This window comes from Amblyomma americanum, chromosome 1 (assembly GCF_052857255.1).
Source record: "Amblyomma americanum isolate KBUSLIRL-KWMA chromosome 1, ASM5285725v1, whole genome shotgun sequence".
In the NCBI taxonomy this organism is placed as follows: domain Eukaryota; kingdom Metazoa; phylum Arthropoda; class Arachnida; order Ixodida; family Ixodidae; genus Amblyomma; species Amblyomma americanum.
The window spans coordinates 378192061-378197610 of record NC_135497.1 but is presented as its reverse complement, the minus strand read 5'-3'; the positions used below and the strand labels follow the sequence as shown (position 1 = coordinate 378197610).

The 5550-nt window shown below is 42.6% G+C and overlaps 1 long non-coding RNA gene across 1 annotated transcript; it reads right to left on the bottom strand.

The window, feature by feature from the left end:
* Positions 1–2280: 2280 nt before the first annotated feature.
* On the bottom strand, positions 2281–5102 carry LOC144101386 (uncharacterized). Its single transcript, XR_013307998.1, has 3 exons — positions 5014–5102; positions 4405–4480; positions 2281–2344 (listed from the first exon to the last, which is right to left on the bottom strand). It is a non-coding gene; the product is annotated as an uncharacterized LOC144101386 (long non-coding RNA).
* Between the last annotated feature and the right edge of the window lie 448 nt (positions 5103–5550).

Below are 5550 nucleotides of genomic sequence, written 5' to 3'. Positions count from 1 at the left end.
AAAAAATGTTGCTGAGCAAAGGTACGAACTGCGTGTAAATTCCGCCCTGCTAACTGACAAATGCAGATTTGCAGAAAAAGGACAACGGCCCCATGAAGCCAGCAACCGAAATCACGCAATCATCTGCAAAAGCATGTTCATTGTTCCCCCTGATGCAGTTTGCACATGCCTCAGAGGTCTATCATGTGACAATGAATAGTAAATTCCCTACATGTCGATGCTCACTGCAGAGCACCTGCCCAGGTAGCTGTCCACAAGAAACTAGAACTCCACAGCACTCCACTTTTGTGAGTTGGCAAGGCGGTATTTACATCAGAAATCAGGCATATGCAGGGGGTCCCAGGTCGCACTGTTCCTCTGCGACATTCTTCTGTCCAGAGTCGATACCGCATCAAAGCCATTTGGAAGACCTCGGCATAGTAGCATTTCGTTATGTTGATTGCTACCAAATTTTTTTGCACAAGGATGGCTCAGATAAGTTGGCACAAGACGTTTTAGAAATCTTTAGGCACGCGGTCAAAGCCCATCTTTTACGTCTGAATTTCACTAAGCATAACCGTTTGTAGCTTCTTGACTTATACCTGCACTTTGCGGACGACCACTTCTGTTGGTGCCACAGCCCAAAATCGAAAAGCCTCTTAGCTATGAGTAGAACCACTCGAGGCTGGTGAAGGACAGGTTGGCAATCGCACGCATCACGACCGCTTTATGGAAGTCATGCCATCACTGTGTTTAGAATGCATTGTCGGAGCAGGTTTCCAAGCCAATGACACCTGGGTTCCCACTTGCCCATCTCGCCCACCTGTCAGAGCGTGTTTTTACTCTCTCGAGGGAACGGAACACCATTCGCATAATGCTGACGTAGTTGAGCAGCACAAAAAGGCGGGCTCTATACCTTACCTCCATGCCATTTCGCATCGTCCGAAGAAAGTTGCACCAAAGTATGATGTTGCTGTTGTCTTGACAGCTAAAAGTGAGGTAGGAGCCCTTTGCTTCTCCGTTCAAACTAGGCTTGATACAACTACGGGTAATCGTCTGCTATGCACAGTGGCTGATAAAAAATGTCCACCACTTGCAAAAGTAAACGGGTTTTTTGCGTTCCACTGCCTCGTAGCTGAAACTACTATGGGCAGACAAGCAGATATCTGAAGGTGCGCCTGGCTGAGAGCACTTTCACTGTATAGAGAGGAGGCGAATTTTCACCTGACACTGCACGTTCAATCTCGTGAATGCAATCAGAGGACAACTTTTCTCTTTGCACGCCTGATTTCCGCGGCACATCAGTGGTTTAGGGAAGTGATAAATCTGTCCTGATATAGTTGAGGCTTACTACATCGGTGATGCTAAAAACGTGCCTGGATAAAACGTCGGTGAACCTTTACTGTAAGGAATTAGTTTTTTAGATGGTTTACTAGTATGTCAGTCCTTTCGATTGTTTTTTGCCCTCTCACTGCTTTGTGGTTTTGCGCGCGTGAATCTCTTTGCAGGTCTTCTTTTGCCGCTTTTCTTCAATAAAATTTTAGTTGTTAGACCAGCCTCGTCTTGTGATCATCTCTTCTCCTGTGTTGTGTCTTCCGGCTGGTTTTAAGATGTAATACTGAATGCCGGAAGACAGCCATTTTAGAGTCAAGCGCACTTATAATGACCCCAGATATAATGAATGTTAATTTATTACAAAAAATAGTGCTTTCTTCATTAATTTATGCATGAAGTATATGACACTGCATCAAAATAAAAAAAGGACTAACCCTCATGGCCAAACTGCAGTTACAGAAAACAAGGGGACACCATAAACCTGCCTCACATGCAAAAGCTTGCACTTCCGGCCAATGCAGAAATCAGATCAGATTGTTTCCCAAACTGCATAACACTGCCACGCAAAGAATGTGACAGGCAATAAAGGAGCAACAAAAAAGCGAACTGTAAGTAGCAGACAATCTCATGCAGACAAGCTACAAGGTCAGGCCAACATCGAGGTGGAAAGAGAAATTTGAAAAAAAAAGCCACAACAAGCACATAATTTTTAAGGTTTTCACAGCACACTGAGCCCTTTAAATGGAAAATACTTTCCTGAAAAAACATAACAGAAGCAGCAATTTTTTTGCGGCAATCAATTTTTTTCATGTACTTCAATGTTCTTGAAGCATGGGCAGGTATAGAGTAGTCAGTTTAGTGCATGCATCCCTAAGCAATGCCATGCCAAAAACTGTACTTACAGAAAAAGTTTGCTTACTGAATGAATACCACTGGCACTCCGCTAATTTCCCAGCCTGCTCAGGTCCGTGGCACAAATCACACGCAACATGGTGGCTTGCACAACTTCCATGCAACTCTTCGTCTTTAGCTAGAAAAAAAATTGAGGAATCAGCGAGATATCAAATTTTACATACATTGCTTTGTTTCAATGACCGATTAAGAAAAAAACAGCAGTTTCTGTGAGCGCAACTATTTTTTCACACTAGCTTTCTACAGTAAACCACGTTTATCGCGACCTAATTCACACTGACTTGCTGCACGGTCCCAACACTACTGTGTATAGCTCTATGGTTTCAAATGCTTGATAGCTCTGAGCCCTTGGGCTTGCACTTGTTAATGCAGAAAACCTCGTAAAAGGCAAGCAGAGCTTCGAGCTTTAAGCCATAGGTATTCAGAAGCTCAGTGGTCTGTGGGAGAACTTTTGGCTGGGTGACACAGTAACAAATGCTGCTCCAGTTACTTTCACTCCATTGCAAAAAACTTGCACAGCAGAGACCTGTCCTCCATTTTGCATTGCAGAAACAATTACTGAAATTTTAAGCACGCATACTAAATGCACACCTGCCTTCCAACACAGCTTCATATTAATGGGTATAATTATTGGAATGAAACACCAGTCAGTACATGTAGTTTTCAATTTATCCAAAAATTATAAGCAACCGACAAAAAATAAACATTAAAAGGGAAATAACCAGAATTGTTTAAAAAATCTGTCAGAAGAATTATGTGACATCCATTACACTCTAGCAGTTCTTCGGCTTTGTGCACCTTCAAACCACACTTTCTTACAGGCACATTTGCACAGAAATTGGGTTGAACCTGATCTTTAAGAATCTTTTTTGGTGCAACAGTAGGGAGAAACCAGGTTTTACCCAAGAACGAATTGTCCTACACATTTGCATCACAAGCCCAGATGGTGCACTTGAGTTGCCTCTTATGCTTATTCAAGAAACAGGAACAGAGATATCTTGACTAAATCGAAAAAAGAGGAAGTGCAATGCAAGTGTAATGCAGAGAACTACTAAAACACTGGGAGGATTCGAAGAGTAGGTGAATGCATGAATGGGTGGCAATCAGATGGCTAAATGAGATTAGGAAATTTGAGGAAAAAGTGTGGTAGCATGTGGCACAGGATACAGTTACCTAAAATGAACTGGAGAACCATTGTCCTGCAATAATTTTAACAGCACATTCACACGACAGACAAAATCACTAACTCCAGGAACGGACTGCGCATCATGCGACTCAATGTCAATCACCATTGCAAATGGCACCATCACCGCAGACTGCACATGGGGAAAAGTAGACGTATTTTTGCTCTCAACTTTGAGCAGCAGTCAGCTGCGCTTTCAAGAGCAAAGCTCTGAAATACGGCAACATTGGCACTTTGTTTTACTGACATGAGGGTGCTCATGAGCATGCAAGTCCCATGTTTGTTTTGCACCAAATGCGTTAATTGCGAGGTATGTTTAACTAAAGAGGGACATCTAACACGGGCATCAGCCCTCCGCTAGGGCAGCTCTTCATTACTTCCCTTTTTTATATCCCTCCCTTATATCACGGTTCAAGTGTCCACCAAAATGTGAGACAGTTACTGTTACATTTCCTTGAATTTTACTTCAACTAATTTTAAATTTTTCAAGGATGCAGCTTTAAGAAGGTAGAGGTACAAACTGTGCAGTATAACCATATGCTATGGCAATAAACCAGCAATAAGTCTGTGCTGATAGCAGCTTGCCCAGTGCATTGCAAGGATGCTATGCCATACAAGGATTGGTGTGATCGTGCAATGTTACATTGCTGACTGACAAATTGTTCTCTGTATCAGAAATACTGGTAAGCCATCAATGTTGAGCACAATGTTTTTAAAGAGATAAATGAATATATAGGTCCTTTTCGAGGACACATGCATACCAGGCAACAGGTGTGCAATGTAAAAGCACGTATATGTTAACAGCAGCTGCGTCAACAGCTACATCAGTGACTATACTTTGTACAAGTCTACAGGTCCGGTATTTATAAGCTGAGGTACTGCTGTGAAGTGCATGTAGAGTTTGCATGCATTTCTAAACCTAGCTGCAAGCCTATGTTGAAAATATGTTTCTAAATAGGCAGCTAAGATATGCATCACTGAAAAAGAATAACTACCATGAACGGATCAGGAAGGATGACACAGCCGAAGGCAGGAAGCACGCATGGCCCAATAGATGCTGGCCGCTGGCAACTGCAAATAAAAACATCCAGAGCAACAGCTGTCAGTGGCTGTAGCCATGTCATGAATGACAAGAGAGGAAATCGTCTACTGCTTTAAAAACTAAAATTAGATGCAATATAAGTAAATAAAAAACCAATGAGCTAGCCCATGACAAAAGAAATGAACAGATTTTATGTAATGCACCCATATACATTCTTTGAGAAGAGTCAAAATGACTGTTATAACCACACTGAAAGATGAGCTCGCTGAAATACCGCACACCAATATGAATATAGGATGTGCAGGTTTTCATTAATTCCTATCATGGTGCCTTGCACCAATGTCTAGGTATTAAATTGAAAGTTGCAACCAGTCTGCCCTGGTTAATTGAGAAGATAGAATGGAAAAAAGCATGCCTTCAATAGCAAGAAGCTTGATATCTCACAGCACAGCTTAGCATCATAGAAAAATTGCTAGCGCATTTAACAAATCTGCATACAATTAAAAGCTGCACAAATTTGTCGACTGACAATGCAAGTAAGGGCAAGAGAAACAAAAAATACCAAAGAACACTCGTGAGTGCGGCGAAGGGAGGTCTGTGGGTAGGATCCCGTGCCTGGGAAGAGTTCCGAACTCGGAGAATCGCCGGCACCACAGCTGATGGCACGCAACCAAGAATTAATAACAAAGCGAAAATAAGTAACAAAAAAACCATCGACAATGGCGAAAGACTTGAATGCGGGCCGCAAAAGCGAGGGATATAGCAAAAAGGTAGAAATCCTAAATTAGTGTGCAGTTGCATCTCCGACAGCTCGCAGTCCTCAGAAGGAGAGGAAGCAACAACGCTTGCAGCTGAGGAGACGCAAGATTGATTAAATTTGACATAACACTGCCGAAAATCCTGTTCCATTGGGGAAGCACAGATAAGTTTACAAATGACAAGGCGAGGAATATGCACCAGCCTTTCACATGCGATCACTTTCTCCGAATAATTTAGTATAACGAATATTAGGGCACAAGCACTAATCCGATAAGTACCAACCCTGAGCAAAATAGTGCGGTGTCTGATCGCAGCTGGCCTAGCGCGAGCGCTCCGCCGC